The 20,740-nt window shown below is 36.4% G+C and overlaps 1 protein-coding gene across 1 annotated transcript in view; it reads right to left on the bottom strand.

The window, feature by feature from the left end:
* The window catches only part of ERBB4 (erb-b2 receptor tyrosine kinase 4), a 1,012,642-nt gene that overhangs the window by 13,540 nt on the left and 978,362 nt on the right, over positions 1-20,740 (bottom strand). The gene's annotated exons all lie outside the window — the stretch shown is intronic.

The raw sequence follows: 20,740 nt of genomic DNA, 5'->3' as shown, positions 1-20,740 counted from the left end.
AGCAACAGATGCAGAATGTTTATTTTTCTAATACCCCCCCAATATCAGTATCATGAATATGTATGCATCATAATGTACACATTATATATGAAGACAAACATCATGCACTATCAATATCATGAACATGTTCTTTATGCATGCTTCTTTTTAAGGAGGGTTTTGAAAGCAATATGATTCACATAGACAGAATAGTCCCTTTTGACATTTCCAGTTCTCCTGGCATGGAGTTTTGTTTTGCTGCAGACTTTATTCAGAATAGAGATTTAGCTGCAAGTGGCTCAGAAGATTAAAGAGAACTCTAACATCAATATCTGTTCAAACCTACAGTATTTAGTCACAATAAAATGACTATTGGCCTGCACTCATCATTTAGCAATTTTCATTTTTCTCTCGAGCATCTCTCTTTTCCTTGTTACTGATTACATGTTTTTCCTAAGTGCTACTAATAAATGTGACCATGGTATTTCTGGTGCTTACATATGGATTTACTTATATCATGTAGAAAAGAAGAGGTAACATTCTAAAGACAAATGGTGCATGAATAAGAAATATGTCAGTAAAATGTGAAACTGTATGTCAAATCTATCTTTTCATAATTCTTACTTATGTCAGAGTTGAAGTAGAGAGTCAATAGATGGGCAGGTTTGGCTGTGATGAGTCTGATGAAACTTGTATCTTTAGAAAACTTAAAAGAAAGGAAGACTACAAATTTTTTTTTGATTGTCTCAATTTATGGTGACTATAAATACATTATTATTCAAAGTCTTGCTGCAGAGACATTTGCTGAAAATGTTTAGTTCAGGATGAGCCCAGTTTGCTCCATTGCAGTAAGCAGTGAAGCACCTCCATAGTGAAGAAACTTCCACTTGGCCTCCAATTTAGCTTTGGATATTCTCTCCCAAAGATCTCTCTTCTTAGCTAAGCTCATATACCAGAACTCTACTCTTCAGCTGTGCATTCATTTTAAAACTGGATAATAACCAATGATGTACAAAAGGCAAACTCTATTATACCCCTACAATATGTTTTATAGATGACTGAGGCAGTTCAATGTTTAAGTATACAGAACTCATCATCACACCTGGTTTTTCTCTTCAATCCTGACATTTTTGGATAGCAACTCACTCTATAATGTGACGGTCTCACACCTTTCCTTCTTGATTACATATTTGTTTAAAATAACACTTGACACTTTATAGCTACCAGCAATACTGTTGAGGAAATACTGCAATTTGCTTTATGTATTTTTATGAATTATATTACTTGAACATAGAAAAATACTAAGAAAATACAGAACTAAGTGGGTTATTTTTTACAAGGATGCAACTCAAGATCTTTTTCAACTCATTAATAAACAATCTGCACAATACATCAATGTTATCCACCTAGATAAATTTTTGACACTAACCCTAACCCTATAAAGTTACTTCAGGGACATTTAATTTCATCAGCAAGTTTGTTGTTTGTTAACTGTACTAATATGATACTAGTAAAGCAATGGATTTCACTGAAAAACTTTCAAGAGGATAGGAAACCTTGCACTGATTGATATATTTAAAATAATAATAATAAAACTATGCGATTATGGATGAACCATGTAATAGTGATACCCATTGTCATTGGGGCACTTGGTACCATGTCCAAGAATTTTATAAGATCAACGAATTGCAGCTTCCTGCAATAACACCAGCAGAACAGCAAAAAACTGTGCTACTTGGAACATTGTACATCTTAAAAAGGTATTTGGTTAATACCTAGGATGCTGGCAGCAATCCGTATCAACCCTTAGCATACAGTCAGTGGTATTTGTGAGCCATTTTTGAATGTTCAGTTGACTGAGTTTTATGTTTAATGAATATAGTATATAATAATAATAATAAATGATGATGATGATGATGATGATGATGATGATGATGATGATGAACCAATTCAGCCTTGCAGCCTCAGAGACATATATCTCAGGCTATATGAATACACTCTAATGTCAAAAAGGGCATTCTATTAAAGAGCCTCTAAATGAGAAAGATGGCTCTTTGATTTTAAAATTATTAATTTTAATAGATTGTTAGCCTTTTGATAGACATGCTATTTAAAGTTTTCAAAGGATCCACATAACTTCAAATACTATCAGAAACAAAATACTAAGCAAGGCTCTCAATATTTGGGGGGATAGTTTTATGATTATATTTGGCATGAGTGGTGATATAATGATAAAAGTTCCATAGTCAGAATGTGATAGAATTCTTTGTTATGCACATGTGACGGTTACCAGCTGGCTTCTAAGTGCTGGCTATTACCTATAAAGCTCTTCATGGCATAGCACTTGGTTATTTGAAAGATGACCAGTCACCAATTGTTTCTGTTCATCTCTTGAGATCAGGCAGAGTAAGTACATTTTGCATCCCATCAATTCAGCAGTGTAATCTAATGGGATCCAAGAAGCATGTTTTCTCTGCTGCAGTGCCTGACCTCTGGAATAAATAACCTCTCCTCAAGATCTGGATGGCTTCCTCTATGGCAACACCATGATGACATTCAGGAAGCTACTGAAGACATGGCTATTGTTCTAGACCTTGGGGATAGGTCATGGATGAGTCCTGTTGGATAGGGGTTCTTTTAATGTGTCTGTCTTTGGGCCACTCAGGGAATGGTTTACTTTTGTGGTTTTTAAACTGGAAATCCCGCAGAGTTGGGTGCCCTCTAAATTGATTAAATGAATAGTTACAATCCCCACACCAAAGAAAGCAAGCTAGGAACCGCTGAAATGTGGATTACCTGAAATAGTAATGCAATGTGACATCCATTTTAATATAGTGGTTAAGGCATATGGTTAGAAAACAGGAGACTATAAGTTCTTATTCTGCTTTGTGCATGAAGCCAGCAGGGTGAACCTGGGTCAGTCACTTTCTCTGAGCAGGAGAGGAGGTATGGCAAACCATTTTGCAAAAACTGTGCCAAGAAAACTGTAAGAAATCGTCTAGGCAGTCTCTGAGAATTGGACATGATTGAGCAGAAGAAAAAATGTAATGTAATTGTTTTTAAAATGTTTTTAAATTGCTTTCTAATTACATAGCAATATTGTAATATTGAAGCTTTAAAAACACTTTTTTCGTGTTTAAGATGCAAATCAGACTTCTTCCATCTGCCCTCACTTTATTGATGATATATACATTTTTCATTGGTTGGAAAAATGATATATTGGCAGAAAGCAACACAGAAAAAAATCTGTCAAATGATATTTTTATATAAATAGGGGGAAAAAATGAAGCTCCATATTGGGGCATAGATATTGAATATATCTATGTTTTGCAGAGACTAAAAACTAAGAAATCTGTGTGCATCCATTCCTGTGAGCATGTGTGTTCTTCTTTCACTGCTTAGCACAGCTGGTGATGAAGGAATTTTTTAAAGAAACAAAACAGATCTGTCAAAACACTGCTAAAAGTACTTTACCATCTACTCAGTTCTCTTAGATTAGTGACTGGATTTAGTTTAGCTTTCCTTATTCTCTTATTACAATTATCAAAGCAATTATTTCCGTAACCTTTGTCCATGATGTTACATTATAAAGTACCCCAATTTATTTGTACCTTAACAAAGTTAACAAACAGTATTGTCTCTATGCACAACCTTAATATTTAATCAGCAGCAGTTCTGGAGGCAGATCTGACAAGCACAGATTTTCATTATATGAAATTACACTTATATGAACATATTTATTTACTCTTCACTCTACTAAATCAAATTTTATGTGCAACCAGTAGTCATTCGACTAATAATCTGAAACTTCTTTCCTTTTGATTTTTTGGAGTTAATACTGAGCTACCATTGCTTGCATCAGGCATTACTTTATTATGTAAATAATAATGTCTAGTATTGTCAAAGGCATGGGCAACCAAGAAATCAGAAATTTCCATAAATCTAGTTGTTACTTTAAAACCAAAGATAATGAAACATAAGTACTCTTCCTCTTCAGCTGAGAAATCAGTGAGCCCCTACAAGAACTGATGGTTATGTGCTCTGCTTTTGCTTCCACTTATTGAATTCTTTCTCTTGCCCAGTGCTTCTTAAACTTTTTTTATGTTATTTCCATAGGAAGGTGCAATGGAAATAACATAGGAATGTTATTCTTATGTCTTTGCCTGTCTTCACCTAGCTCCTGCCAACCAGGGGTTTGAACACATATAAATGTGAGTAGATAAATAAGTAGCACTTCAGAGGGGAGGAAACAGCACTCCATGATGTCATGCTGGCCATATGACCCTGGCAATGTCTTCAGACAATGCTGGCTCAACGCTCTTCAATCAGAGATGAGCCCTTATAGTCAGTTACGATTAAGGGAGTAAAATCCACAGGGACTTCTTTCCTTTTTCCTTCCATGAGGCATTTTGATTCCTTCAGTTTTCACAATTTTCCCTTATTGATTGATGTGGGTGGCACATTTATCTAGTCCAAACCTCTTTGTAATATCTTGATTATACATACAGTGTTGAGCAATGATTCTATTACAGGTGGTATTTTTCCATACAGATTCAAATGATCTATGTAAAGGAAGTAGATAATCTGGCAGACATATTTGATGTTTGATTGGGGGATTTAGACCAGTGGTGGGTTGCTACCACTTGGCACCAGATCGGGCAAACTGGTAGCGCTGGCGGCAGGAGGCTTCACTCACCCACCCAGACGCTTCTGCACATGAAAACGCATGCATGTCCACGAGCGAACCGGTAGCAACGGGATTTGGAACCCGCCCCTAATTTAATCTAAGTGGAAATGGGGATTATATACTTACACTGATAGATACTTTTGTTAATTTGTATTAGACCTTTATTGATCAATAAAGAAAACTAAATATTTAGAGATGAGCTTATTGAAAATGGGGTGAGGTATGGAATGGAGATGTAACTGTCGTAATTTAAGAGACAGCAATACATTATTAATGTTGAACTTTGCTTGCTAGGTATGAAGGGGGAAATTTCTTTTTCTTGTTATTCTTTTTGGGAAGGGATTCTTTTTACTTCTATATATATATCTTTCATTACATTTTACTGCTCTTGATCTTGGAGGTCATACATAGGTAATATAATATAAGTGGATCAAGAAGGATAAATTGGGGGTATACAGTAATTGCTTTATAGTATTATTCATTACACAGTATTAATAGATACTATTTCTGTGAGTCTTGATAGATCTACATTGGTACTTCAGTCTGTATCTGATGAACCGTTTGCATTGTTTCTCTGCATTGCCCTCCCATCTTCCTTTGGAATTGGCTGGTATCATTTTGCCTAGATCATCATTTAGAGATCATTTCTTGTAGTTTCCCCTTTGTAAGCATTACAAAACCCTCCTAAAATGCAAAGGAAAAGTTTTCTCCTCTCTATTTTAAGGTAGTTGGAGATCAGTATCTGTGACACGTTGTATAAGATCCAATAGCGTCTGTAGGATCCCCATGATCACAACTCACATTCATCCTTTCTGCCATGTTTGTAATCCAAACTTTATACTTTTGTACAAAGACTTGTTGTTTAGCTAATGTGGAGCTGAACATCTGAAAAGAAATTCAGCATAACTGATGACACTTTTCATTAAGAACTTTGCCACAGTTAAAAAAGAGACAGGACTAAGTTTGATTTAAGTTGATTTAAAATTACATTGTATACAATTAATATAATTGCTCATATAGCTAATAATTTCTCCCAATTATATTCAAAATTAAAATTTGTTGGAGTAACCCTAGACTTTTGGCCTTAGATTGTGTGTCCCTACTCAAAGCATCCTCTGCAGTATAGATGGTGACTACAAAAAAAGTACCATTGACTGAAAAGCTTTGTCTCTGTAGTCTGGGAGAGGTCAGAACTACAAAACATGTTCTTCTTCCCTGCTCCTTTTACAGTCCTACTTGCCCTGATGATGCTCATAGGTGAACTACATATTATAAACACAATTGCCAGAACCAACCTCAGCCTCAACAAACTTAGAGCAAGACCTGACCTATCATTTATGCAACGAATTCGATCCCGTGAACTTTGCACAGAACTCAAAAGACGGCAAGAAGAAGGTGAGACCAACCTTTACATTGACTACCATGCTGACTGCATAAAAAGAAAAACCTATAATCATTTAGCCAGCATCCAACCCCACTTCAATCAAAGCATCCAAACATCCGTCAATCAAAACATCCAAACATCCTTCTCACAAAACTTCAAAACATCTGTTGTACAGAACCCTCAACCAAACGTTCAACCATCCAACCTCCAAACACCCGTCTTACAGATTCACCAACCATCCACTGTGCAACCAACCTTTGTTCAACCAACCAATGTTCAACCAACCTTTGTTCAACCAACCTTTGTTCAACCAACCTTTGTTCAACCAACTGATGTTCAACCAACCAACCTCCAACCACCTATGCAAAATCTCTAATCATCCAATGCTCAACCATCCATTGCTCAACCAAATGTTGAGCAACCATCCAACCTCCAACCACCCCCACCCATTGTACATAACCCCCAACCAACTATCATTCAAAACTTGGTACGCACGCCCCTTACTTCTTCTACACCAAACACTGCAAATCTTAAATGCAAATTGATAAATGCAAGAAGCATTGTAAATAAATTGCCTGAATTTATCCTCTGGTTAAACATTGGTACATTTGATATTATATTTGTTTGCGAAACATGGCTGAACTCATCCCTCCCTGACTCCATTATTTCAAACAAAGAGTATCATGTTTTTTGGTCAGATTGCGAAATCCGCAGAGGAGGTGTAGTGGCTATCTTTTACAAAAAGTCACTGAATCTAAAAAATATTCAAGTTACACATAAACTTTCTCTTCCTGAGACTATTGTATGTGACCTGTCCCTTAACATCACACTTCGATTCTTACTATGCTACAGAGCTCCTGACTACGACATCACTCATGCAAACAAGTTAATCACACTACTAACATGGGCTACCTCTTGCCCTTATCCTCTAATCTTCCTGGGTGACCTTAATCTACCTTCTATTAACTGGATAACAAATGAATGTACAATTGAACCCATCCATACTACTCTATACAACGCTGTTACAAACCTTGGTCTAGAACAACTAGTAACTAACAATACAAGACTAAACAACTGCCTTGACCTCATCTTCTGCAACAACACAAACTCAATTTATGGACTACAAATAAAAGAACCCTTTTCCACCAGCGACCACAGCATGATAGACTTTTGTCTCAATATACGCCCTTACTTAAATCGTCATAATAATGGTATTCCAAACTACAATTTCAAAAAAGCCAACTGTGACCTTATAAACTATGTCCTCTCATTTCTTGACTGGCAAAATCTGTTCTCAACCTGCATCATTGCAGAAGACCACTATAAAGTTTTCCTACTTGAAGTCAATAGAGTCATTAATCTTTACATACCACAAACCACCACTAAAACCAGAAAAAACAAATTATCCATATCAATAAAAAAGCTTCAATCCAAAAAAAAATCCCTCTGGAGAAGAAACAAAAAGGGCTATGTAGCAAATTTTAAAAACCGCTACAGAAATATATGCAATCAAATAAAAACTGAATGCACCAATTACCACACCAAGCAAGAAGAGAACCTTCTGTGCACAAATTCCAATCATGCCTTTTATAATTTTGTTAACAATAAACTTACAGACTCAAGATCCATCCCACCACTAAAAGATTCTAATGACAAAGAATATAATGATGAAACAGTTAAAGCAAACCTCTTCAACACATTCTTTGGCACAGTCTTTGTTAACAGTAATGACTTATACCCAACATTCCCCAATCGTACCAACAATGAGTGCAACGATCTAACACACATAGATGTCACAGAAGATAATGTTGAAAAAGCTCTTCGCAAACTGAAACCATCCCTATCTATTGGACCAGATGGACTATGTGCATACTTCTTAAAAAAGATTTCCACTAATATAGCAGAACCCCTAAGCATAATTTTTGAAAAAGCTTTCATGACCAGTTCCCTTCCCAAACTTTGGTCACTTGCCACGGTCATCCCTATCTTCAAAAAAAGAGACCCTAGCTTAGTTGAAAATTACAGACCTATCTCTCTTTGTTGTGTCACCTGCAAAGTAATGGAATCTATCATCAACCAATCCATTACCCTCCATCTAGAAACAAACAATTTGGTTTCAGAAAAAAATTATCATGTAATTTACAACTTCTTCACTGCAAAAACATATGGACTACAAATCTTGATCAGGGCAAAGCAATAGATGCAATCTACATAGACTTCTGTAAAGCTTTCGACTCAGTAGTACGTGATAAACTTCTCCTAAAACTAAAATCCTATGCCATCTCAGGACCCCTCCACAATTGGATAACAGTTTTTCTATCAAACAGACAACAAGTGGTCAAAATTGGCAATGCTCTATCAAACCCTGTTCCTGTCAAAAGTGGTGTTCCCCAAGGCAACGTTCTTGGACCAACACTCTTCATATTATACATTAATGATCTCTGTGACCATATTACAAGTAATTGTGTTCTCTTTGCTGACATGTCAAACTATTTAACACCACCAACAATACAGCTATCCTCCAAAAAGACCTGGACTTCTTATCTGAATGGTCTAAAACTTGGCAACTCCAAATCTCAACCAGCAAATGCTCAGTCTTACATATTAAAAAAAAGAACCTAAACACTAAGTACAAGCTTGATGGACATTACCTTACTGATGATCCCAACCCTGTTAAAGACCTTGGAGTTTTCATATCAAATGATCTAAGTGCCAAAGCCCACTGTAACTACATCACAAAAAAGGCCTTAAAAGTTGTAAACCTAATCTTGCGTAGCTTCTTCTCCAAAAACACTATGCTACTAACCAGAGCATATAAAACATTTGCTAGACCAATTCTTGAATACAGCTCGACTGTTTGGAACCCATACCACATTTCTGACATCAATACAATTGAACGTGTCGAGAAATATTTTACAAGAAGAGTACTCCACTCCTCCGAATACAACAAAATACCTTATGCCACCAGACTTGAAATCCTGGGTTTAGAAAATTTAGAACTATGCCGTCTTTGACATGACCTGAGTTTAACTCATAGAATCATCTATTACAATGTCCTTCCTGTCAAATACTACTTCAGCTTCAATTGCAACAATACACGAGCACACAATAGATTTAAGCTTAATTTTGATTGCAGAAAATATGACTTCAGTAACAGAGTTGTTAATGCTTGGAATACACTACCTGACTGTGTGGTCTCTTCCCAAAATCTCAAAAGCTTCAACCAAAAACTATCTACCATTGACCTCACTCCATTCCTAAGAGGTCTGTAAGGGGCATGCATAAGAGCACCAACGTGTCTACCGTTCCTGTCCTATTGTTTTCCTTCGTTATATCCAATTAATATAGTTATTACAACTCATACTCATATATATGCTTATATATTGGATAATTATTTCATGCTTATGCTTATATATATTGTGTGACAAAAATAAATAAAATAAATAAATACCTTTTGTTATAATGCATGTAGCTGGGTTTTGTGCAGCAACATGGAAAATCCAACAAATCTAGTGGCCAATTTTCCATTAGCCAAACATATTCTATGTAAATATAATTCATTGAAATTTTAGGTATTATCACTTTTTTGTTATTTTAAATGTTATTATACTTTGTATACGTGCACATGGCTGGTGAAGCAACTGACAAAAGCATCATCATCACTCCAAGCCCTTGGTTCATAGTCTATTTATGTTGTCATTTTAATTGTTCCTATACTTATAATTATTTTTATGTCTCTATTTTTATTGATTGTAAGTTGCCCAATGACACTCTAGGAAGCAGAAATATAATATAATATTAATAATGACATGACATGACATGACATGACATAGCATAACATAACAACAGTCTGCTTTATAATTTAAATATAGATTTTATCCTAGTCCTCACTTGGAATAAATTTTACTTGCTTTATCTCTCTCTCTCTCTCTCTCTCTGTCACACACACACACAAGTTCAAAGAGAACTCTGCTTGTCTTTGATCATAACACATTGAATTGAAATTGAAATAATAAAGGCAAAGGGCAGATATTTTTGGAGTATGTTCTCTCTTAATGACATTTTATTAAAGGTTGGAAACTCTCATGATATTTATTAGATTTATCCACCAGAGATAGTCTTATCTCCCTTGATTCCTTCTATTATGGTCCAGAGGGAAGTACAGCCTTCTTTTCTGGCATGCTGTGACTACTTTGTAAGGGCTCCAGCAGGATAACCTACTAAGCGGAGACAGGGATATGCAATATAAATGGAGGACATTATATGGGTCAAAGTTGGAAAGTGACTCTCATTTTATACATTCTTTCCAAGTTAAATCATACTTATAACACTTATTCAGCAGATTGGTGAGAAAGCGATTTAAATAGAGAAGACAATCACCAGGATTATTATCCTCAAAATACTGCATAGTCCAAGTCTAATAGCAGCATTTGTTGCTCAACAAAAACATATCATTTACCCAGCATTCTATTCAATTCCTATTTTGCCAGGTCTCTAACTCTAAACTGCTACCAATAAAAGCTTCCTTTTTACAATCGTAATCCCTTAAGTCTAGTAGAGTTGGGGTGACTGGTTGGAGCTCAGCGTTTATTGGCTGGAATGCCCTTCCTGACGCCAAACAGATTTTGTAGCAGATATTGGGTTTTTTTTTGCATCATAGGAGAAAAACATCTGGTGTTACCTAGGATTGAACTCTCAACCTTTTGAATAGGAGGTGAGCATCTTCACCATTAGACCAACACATTGTTCTCTGAATTGCTATTAATATGTTTATAACTAATCATACTGAAACTGATAATTTATAATTAATCATACTGATGTTAAGCTGGTACACACTGGTGCAAATTGTTTCTCCATCTTCCTTTAGATATAGACTATCCTGTGAAGAAGATTAGATTGAGAGAGGGACTAACCCAAAGTAATTAAAGACATTATGTTTGAGTTATGAATCTGAATTTTCTTGAATGGCAGGAAATAAATTACAATGAATTAGGTAGAATTCTTAACTTTAAGAATGGGTTCCTTTGCCAGATATTTCCATAATTTGATTTTATTTCAGTACAGAAAGGTCCAGTTAGTCCGCCCTTACTTTGAATATATTCATGAACCTACAGCCTTTTGGATTAGAAGTAACACCTGGCACTATCATTTTGTTATTTACTGGAATTTTTAATAGTAGACCTTGGTGTCAAAATCCAGTAACAGTAGCAGTAAAAATATTTCATTTGCATGCAAAGTAACCTTAAGTGAAACAAACCATGTTCCTTTTGAAAAATCTAATGAAGATGAAAAGGACAATCTAGAAGAGGAGAACTATGCAAAAAGCACAATTAGAATAAGTGAATTTAAGAGTTCCTTTTTTAACTTCCTATCCTGTCCTTCAACAGAGAGTTCTGCTACTTCTGTTCCTTTTCCTGTATTGTTCAGAAAAGGCAGAAGAAACCATAGATTATATACTCAGCTCATGCAAGGGTGTCTCTGTGAGGGAGTATGGGCAGTTAAGAAGTTTGAAATCTAAATAAATAAAGATTGCACAAACTACTAGAAACAATGACATAATACAGTCACCAAAATGATTAATTGGATCATCTGTAAAAATTATAATTTTCCACTAAAGAAAACTTGATGGGAAACCATAGTTGAAAAAGTAGCCAGAAATGAACAGATTATGATACTATGGAATTTCCAAATATAAAGTGATAAAAATCTTGGCCAAAAAACGAAGCTACCCAAATAGCAAAGGAACAAAAGATCAACTCCTAATTGACAAGATGGTTTTGGAAAACTGCAAGAGAAGGAAAGCCAATTGGAATTTAGCATGCATTGATAAGAAGAAGGCATTTGACTTCCTATCACATGATTGGATAATTAAGTGCTTATAAATTACAGGAATCACTGGAAGCATCAGAAGCTTTGTGCAAAAATCAATGGCACAATGGGAGACACAGTTGTTGGTCAATGGTGATAGACTGGGAGTGGTTAATATTGAGGACTGGAAAAGAGCTGATGTGGTTCCCATCTTCAAAAAAAAAAGGGGGGGGAACATATTCAGGAAACTAAAGATCAATCAGCCTGACATCATTACCTGGGAAGATCCTGGAAAAGATAACCAAGCAATAGATCTGTGAAGCAAACAAAGTTATAACCAGAAGTCAGGGGTGAAATCTAAAAATTTTCCCTACCGGTTCTGTGGGCGTGGCTTAGTTGGTGGGAGTGGCTTGGTGGTCAGATGGCTTGGTGGGCATGGCCAATAACAATAAATAATAAAAATAATAAACAAAGTATAAAAAAACAATAACCAACCAAAAACCAACTTTCACATTTTACACACACACAACACAACACAACTGACTCACACACAATGTAAAAGCAGCTGCACTTTATACAGCCACAAAAAGCTCAAAACCCAACTTTCACACTTTACACACACACAACTAACACACACACACACACACACACACACACACACACTATGCCACATACAGCTTTCTGAGATTTTGTGTGTTTGTGTAGTTAGAGTGAAACACTACAGAAAAACACCAAATCTCAGAAAGCTGCACAAATATTTTATTTTATTTTATTTTATTGTGGACTTCAAATCCCAGAGTTCCTCAGTCAGCAAAGCCAGCCAGTTGATCACCGAGGAAATAGATTAGCTGAGCGATTGATTCTGTCTGGGTTGAAACTGAAACTGCTTTCGGGCTGTGGCCATGCGTTCATCAGTAATCAGGTAAGTGCCTTAGAATCTCTACTTTTACTTGTAGAAAACATGTTTTCTACAAGTAAGAGTACAAGTAAGGTTCTGCTGTTTTTTACTTTTAAAGGTCTGTTTCTGCTGAAGCAAAACCGGCTTTTAAAAGTAAAAAAAAAAAACCCTTTGCAGATGGTGTGGCTCAGCAGAGGCAGGGGGGCGGGGCCAGGGATGTTTGCTACCGGTCCTCCGAATCAGCAGCCGCCATCGCTACCAGATTGCGCAATTCCCTCTGATCCAGGAGCATTTCACCCCTGCCAGGAGTCAACATGGCTTCATTAAAAACAGATCATGCCAAATAAATCTTATGTTTGTCAAGACTGAATCACTTATTGATTTCTAGTTCCTATTGGTTTTCAACTTGCCAATGATGAGGGGGGAGGGGTGGAATATGTAGGGAGGAAACAGGATGCCAATACGTTATTCAGGGACTGTAAGAGCCTACAACATGCCAAGGTCACTACCACAGGTGCTCGAGGGAGAAGTGGACTGTTCCCATAACAAAAATAAGTTCTACTATTGGATCATATGAAACACTTGAGGGGTGGGAGAAAGGGAATCTATTGTTTAATTAAGTGCAGGGAAAGCAGAGCTGATTTTGCTTCTTCAATTCCAAGATGGTGTAGATGAAGTTTTACTATTCAGGATTCAAAGACCAGAGAGTTCCTAAATAAATAAATAAAAGTAAATAAGAATCAAGAGGCCTATAGAAATAACATCATTAGTCTGGATGAAGACAATTGCTACAAGTTCCTGGGCATCCTTCAAATTGACAAGCACACTGAGCTCAAGAACAAGGTTGGAAGTAAATAGATTATGAGAGTAGAAGACATTAAAGTTCAAACTCAGTGCAGGAAATATCACTAAGGCAATTAATATCTGGGCAATTCCAGCCATTAGATACACAACTGGAATGGTGGAATGGACTGAAGTAAAACTAAAAACCCTGGATAGGAAAATTAGAAAAGCATGTCCTTCATCCCTGCAGTGATGTTGACAGTTTCTACAGATTTTACTTATAGGTGAAGAAGATAAAAGGACACCGAATATCTGAAAGATTGTGAAGAAGATCCACTGAAGCTAGTATACCAGGAAGGCTAACTGAGTAGCGGAGAGGCCAAATTTGTCTACAAGAAAGACCAAATAAAATATAGAAAAGACACCTAGCATGGCAAAGTATTACCGTCCTCTTTGGAGTATAAGATGCACTCCCCCCAAAAAAGTGGTTGAAAATTGTGGTGCATCTTATACACCGAATGTTGCAATGCAGATAAAAACAAGAACTGGAAATGGCGAAGAGCAAGAGCAAGTTAATTTTGTCTGCAGGAAACTAAGCCTTAATGCATACAAAGCCAGAATTGAGAAGACAGCAACAGACAGTGATTGACATCTCTGCAAAGAAGCTGAAGAAACAGAGGACAACCTAGTTAGTTGCTGTAAGAAGATCGCACAGACTGACTACAAATAGTTGCATAACAAAATAGCAACAGTGATGCATTCAAATATGTGCAAGACATACCATTTGCCTTCAAGCAATAAAAAAGACCATAAAATAGATTATAGAAAATGAAGAAGTGCTCTGTGACTTTAGAATTCAAACAGACCGGCATCTATCACATAACACCCCAACTTTAACAATTGTTGAAAAGAGAGTCTGGGTAGTGGACATGGCACTATCTGGAGAAAGTAGAAAAGAAGAGAGAGAACTGGAGAATTAACAACTTTGCTAAATAGGGCCCCATGGCAGAAGATAAGCTGAAAAGGTCAGTATCAATAGGATTCCACCCCCCCAAAAAAACCAAGTAGTAAATAAACATTTGAAAACTGATGGAGAAGCCAATGTGATTACAAAAAAGAGGCTAAAATTGGAGAAATATTGTCAGGCCAAAGCTTGGTGAAAAGTGTCAAAAACTATCAAACAGATTGGGAGGGTCACCATAAGAGGAAAAGTTACACAGTGAAAGCCACAAATATTGAAACTTTTTTTTAAAAAAGGCCTTTTATATTGCAGAAATAAATTCAGGCGCACAATCGAAAATAGCTAAAAAATTATCAATTAAAAACAAAATGAGAAAATGGAGATGAACAAATGTCTAAGGGATTATTGGTATCTATCCAGATTTTACTTGTGTGATTTTTTTTGTTAAGAACATGAAAATTAATGGAAATCTGTTTGCTTATTTAACATTCATTTTTCAGTAATCAAAGAAAAAAGACAGCAAAGAAAACGGAAGCTTTTGGCTACTAAGAGCAAAATATGATTTCTTGTAAATCCCAGCTTTATGTATTTATTAACATTTATTTATTAAATTTTTATGCCCATCTCACTACCAAGCGACTCTAGGAGGCTTAGAGCAAGATAAAAACTACAATATAAAACCGTAAAATGATAAATAATAAGATTAAAATGAATAATCTTTGATTGGGAGGGTTCACAGCATGCCCCTTCTGCCAATGCAAGGGGAGTCAGCCAATCCCATTGGGGTGAGACATTTCCTCAGGTAACCTGGACCTATGCTATAAAGGGTATAAAGTTGAATTTGATCCAGAAGCAAATTGGCAATCAGTGCACCTTGTGCTACATGGAGTGTTATGAGGGCCACCATAGAGGCCCCAAGAACTATCTGTGCAGCTGCATTGTATGCCGCTGTAACTTCCAAATACTCTTGAACGGTAGCCCCATGTAGAGTGTGTTGCAGTAGTACAGATGAGAGATGACCAGGGTCTGTGTGACTGGGTGACTTTATTTAATTTTATCTAGAATGCTGTATAATGTGGAGTCTGGTTTCTGAGTTCTATATTGCTTTAGGTAACAAAGGTAAATTCCTCAGTAGCTCTGATAAGGTCTACTTTTCAAGTTAGATTTTTTTATTTAAGTTTTAATTCAAAGCTATCAATTATTCAATGAGAATGTACTAGTATTTGCGGAAAGATCCTAAACCACAGCACCTGCCCTATAAATGGTACAGTTGCTGCCCTAAATGGAAAGAAATTCAGGAAAAATCTGTGTGGAATACTGATTTATGCAAGTGGATCTTTATAATATGCTGCAGATACCCCAGTGGTGTTAGAGCTAGAAAATATAATATAGAGCTGTCCCACCAGCTCAGAGCAAATATTTCAAAAGAACAGGATGGTATTTACAACAGATCTAAAAGAAAATGAAATCAAATTGAAGGACAGTCCCCAGGGGAAGACATGCCTCTTCCCTAAGAGCACCAAAGGGAAAACAGACACTGCTTTGCAGAGGAGAATCTACAAGAATATTTCAATTTGCATCCAAAGTAGGCAGGGACATTTTCAAAGAGACATAGCAAACTAGACTACAGCATATGGATATGGCAAGGGGACAAGACCTTTCCTTTTTTTTTTCCCTAGGGAAAAAAATAACGGAGCCAGTTGGCAGGCTCTTAGCAGTCTACCTTGACAGCGGTAAGATGGAGTAGAGGAATGGGGTCACTTCACCACTAACCATTCCCTGAGAATTAACTGCAGGATGTGCCAGGAAAATGGACCATCAATCAGAGGTTTCATCCTTAGTTTGAGTCATCATCCTGCTCTTGTTACACATAAGGAGCTTTCATTTACGAACGAAACGATCAGCAGGGAATTGTCAGCTGACTTCACTTTCACTTTTCCACCAGTTCTAAAAACGTTATGTCCAGGATGATGTCAGTTACAGCTAGGACTAGAGAAGCAGGCATTTAGAGTGTCACAACAGGAGCTCAAAGGAGGTTTGTTGTAAGCAGCCTTTTATCCTTTTGCTGTTTGTCTACAAGGTGGCAATGCATTATATTACATATGCTTCCTATCAAAGAAACATACCCTGATTACAATCGGGAATATTACACTGAAGCTATAATTATCTCATAGATTCTCCCCCCGCCCCCCTTTTTTTCTCTCGTTGATCTTATATCTCTCTGCTTTGTAGTTTATAATGGATGCACACAGATCAATGATGAGGCTCTGGTGCAGCCCCTATCCCTTAGTGGATTTCACCAGTTTAATGAAGTGGTTAAAGCATCAGGCTAGAAACTGGGAAATGGCAGGTTCTAGTCTCTAGAACCTTAGCCCAAAGCCAACTAAGTGATCCTGGGCCTGTCACTTTCTCTGAGCCCTAAGAAGGAGGCATTGGCAAGCCACTTCTGAAAATCCTTGCCAAGAAAACTGCAGGGATTTGTCCAGACAATCTCTATGAATCAGACTTGATTGGAAAAAAAGGTAAGTTCACTCTTGAGCATGTTGTACCATTGGAGCCTACATTTATGCTGGCAGAACATAGTTATTCTAGTCTTTGGTCTTTGACTGTAATAAACTTGATCTGAGAGTTGCACATAATATTATTCCAATAAACTATTCAGCAACAGATACTTCCTGATCAACGAAGTCAAGAATGTTAAGAGATGACTCCAGTAAAATAACTATTAAAAAGAGCTGTTGTTTCATGCATTAAATGATCTATAATGGCAAAATGTGGCTCTGACTAGCTATAGCTCTTCCTAATCTGCTTTTCAGAGGATACCTTCCAGCATTAAATCTGGTAATAACCGTTAGAAATCTGTATGGGGTTTCCTGACCAAAGTTACCAAGTGGTAAATAAGATATATGTTGTCACTCCTATCTCCCTTTTCATCTCCTCTCCTTTTTCAATATCAGCTAGGGTATCAGTACTGACTAAATCAAAATATCTTCATCATGGGTGTTGATCTTTCCCCATTCAGTTAGATTGCTAATGTGACTTCTCTTTATGAGCAAATGATCTCTTTATTCAATCCTCTTATTGCAAGCTTGATTTTTCCATAAACACTTTCTTCTCAGAAACCCATGATAGCTGTCCATTCTACCTCCAGTAATGTTGTTTACATACCATCATGATGTGAGAAGATTTGAGCCTCCATCTATTGTTGAAAATCTGAATTGCTGAATATTGTTATAGTTGTGGGTGTGCACTAGAGAGGCTGGTGTGGGCTTATTTACTGTTGCTTTTGGATGTAGAAGGGGTAGAACATTGCCCTAGCTGTGCATGGACTGAATGACAGTGTGCCAAAATTAGAATGATGGAGGAGGAGGAGGTCAAAAGCCTCACATAGCCTACTGGGTGATTTTGGACAACCACTGCTTCTTAGGAAAATAAAATGAAGAATCACAGCAAATCATATGTCCTTTCTCAGAGAGTGAATGAAAATGTAATTAGAAAGTCAAGGCTGTGGCTGTGTTTTACTACTCTTGTAGTAAAACACATCCTTGGCTTGCCTCCATGGGATGAAAGAATTGAAAGTGCTATTGATTATGTTATGTCCTGTTTACAATGTTGTTGTTGCTATCAGACTAGATTGGACTGCACAACATTATGCCAATGGTGGGGGGGAACTATGGCTCCCTCTACTCTATCATGTTTCGTTTATAGAACAAAAGCTGAAGAATAAACTTCTGAAGTGCCTTGTTTGTCAAACAATATGATTAAAATCACTTTAATGAGACATTTTCCTTCAATGGCCAGGATAGCTTCAAAGCAAATGAATTATAGTATTTCATAAGGTAAAAAACAAAATGCCTTCAGTGCTGTATTGTATTGAAACTGCAGGAGAGATACTCACTGATGTTTGGCTTCAAGATGTATGGCGGAAACAAGGATGGCCCGAGTTTCAAGAGTGAAATGTTGAAAAGAGTGTGCTGTTTTTAATTGATAGTGGGGTATGTAGAATGAAACAGCTCACACAGCTTTGTGTGATTCTTTACATTAATACATTTGTGTATCAAACAGACTGAGTGGAGGAGGCAATATCAAGAGAGATTCCTTCTATAGACTATAGATTCCTAGTTGTCTGTACATATTTTTCCTTGTCTAATTCCAATCCTCTTTTCTTTCCTCAATACTACTTTTCCTTTGTATGCATGACCTCTATCTCCATGCCACACTATCAGAGGTGACAATATCAACAATAACAAAAGCTTTTGATGTCTCAAAGTCTCAATCTTGCCTGTCTGTTATATACATTTTTAAATGCCCAGGGGATTTAAAAGGAAACTAAACAACATAGGAGGCCTGGCATTCTGAACTTTCAAGTGGGAACACTTCTTAAGCAGGAATGAATCAAAAGGTCACATGTTCAGCAGCAGCAGCGGGAAGGGGGAACACAAAAAAGATTTGATGAACATGTTTCACTTGCCCCCTCCCTATTACCCTTTCTCTCATTGCTCCCCCCCCGTACTTTATCTAGTAATCAAAGGATATTCTGAGCCTCTCAAAAGCCATCATCCCTCATTGAAAATGAAATGGAGCACATCTTCTTCAAAGCTTTTACAGAAGTAATCATTGTAGAAGCAAGAGGAAAGGTGTGTGTGTGTGTGTGTGTGAGAGAGAGAGAGAGAGAGAGAGAGATTTGAATGAGTGGTAAGAGTAGAGACCCTAAACATCTGAATACAAAGTTAATGATAATGTTCTCAATTTCATTATATAAGAGATAAAGAAAATCATAATTGGATATTCTTGGCCTGAGAAAGGAAATAATAGCTGCCTTGATGAAATTTTCTCTGTTTCAGATGAGTTAACATAGAACTTGGAATCTACTATGATAATACATTCAAAAATATTTAGAGAGAGAAAATTATAATTACCATTTTAAGTCTAAACCTTCTTACTTTTTGGATTTCCTTTTATAACTCTTATTTGTTACTTATAATTATTATTTCTGTTTATTCCTTAAGAACAATGAATGAAGAAAGCAACTTCCTTTTTTTGTAAAATGTACTTTGCCTCATAGAGCTCTACATAGTACAGATTATCATTATGACCAAAACATTAGCACAAATGTATCTGCGCATAGGCCTTTGAGTCAGTGTTGATTCGTGGTGACTGTCTGGACAAGTTGGTGCAATTTTCTTGGCAAGATTTCGGAAGTGGTCTGCCTTTCCTTGCTTCCTAGGGCTGAGAGAGAGTGACTAGTGCAATGTCACTCACTGCTTCATGCCTAAAGTGCAATTAGAAGTCACAATTTCCTTGTTTCTAGCCTAACGTCTACAAAATTCAGACAAAATAAGAGTTAAAGGAAATTCAAGCTGGATCTGCCAATTTGGAGACTATCAAATCCCAGTAAGGCGGAGTTCACTTAAATAGTTTTTCTGTCATTTTTAAGACTGTTAGGAGAATGTATTTCATCCCAGAAAGGAATACTGCACTACTCGTATGTTATTGTTTATGACTTTTGCAATACAATGTTCATATAGGAAGATACCTTGCATATGGAATTATAAAAATCGTACTGTTTGCACTAATACAGTTTGGACATTAGGAGGAGACTAAAGACTTTAAGCAGAAGGAAAAAAAATAAAAAGTATCAATTAATACTGGGATTTACATAATGATACAAAACACTGTAACAATAGAAATATTAAAATATATTTTTGAACAATGGAGCCAGAGATCAACTTCAATGCCAACTACAATATTAATACTGTGATATGAGTAACAATGTTTGCTTCTATAGATGTGTCTAAAAGAAGTTAATTAAAGAATGACAAATATGGAAACAATTTATCTGGTAAGATAGATAAAGTACAAAACGTGGAATTACAAATGACAGGCCAAGGGAGTGATTCAGAAAAATATGCTTTACTGGATATACCAAAGAAACTGACTGAAGTTGTTAAAAAGATAAATTCAAATGATAAACTAAGAGAATGACCTGGAAAATGTTTTCTTACTGAGCTACAAAAGAAGCTCATTAAAACTTTCAAGAAATCTGGGCAATGGGATAAAGAATTGAAAGAAATAAAATCCTATGACAATATTTGATTGAATTAAATATGTTATTGATTGAAATAAAACTGTTAGAAGTAAAAGGGAGGAATATAAAGTTTGTTTATTTGATCAGTGTTAAAATAAAACATTTTGTTGCAATGTTCTGGCAATGCCTTATGGATTTTTTGCTGACATGAG

This window comes from Ahaetulla prasina, chromosome 1 (assembly GCF_028640845.1).
Source record: "Ahaetulla prasina isolate Xishuangbanna chromosome 1, ASM2864084v1, whole genome shotgun sequence".
Classification (NCBI taxonomy): Eukaryota; Metazoa; Chordata; class Lepidosauria; order Squamata; family Colubridae; genus Ahaetulla; species Ahaetulla prasina.
The sequence above is the reverse complement of the archived record's forward strand: the minus strand, read 5'-3'. Positions and strand labels throughout refer to the sequence as shown.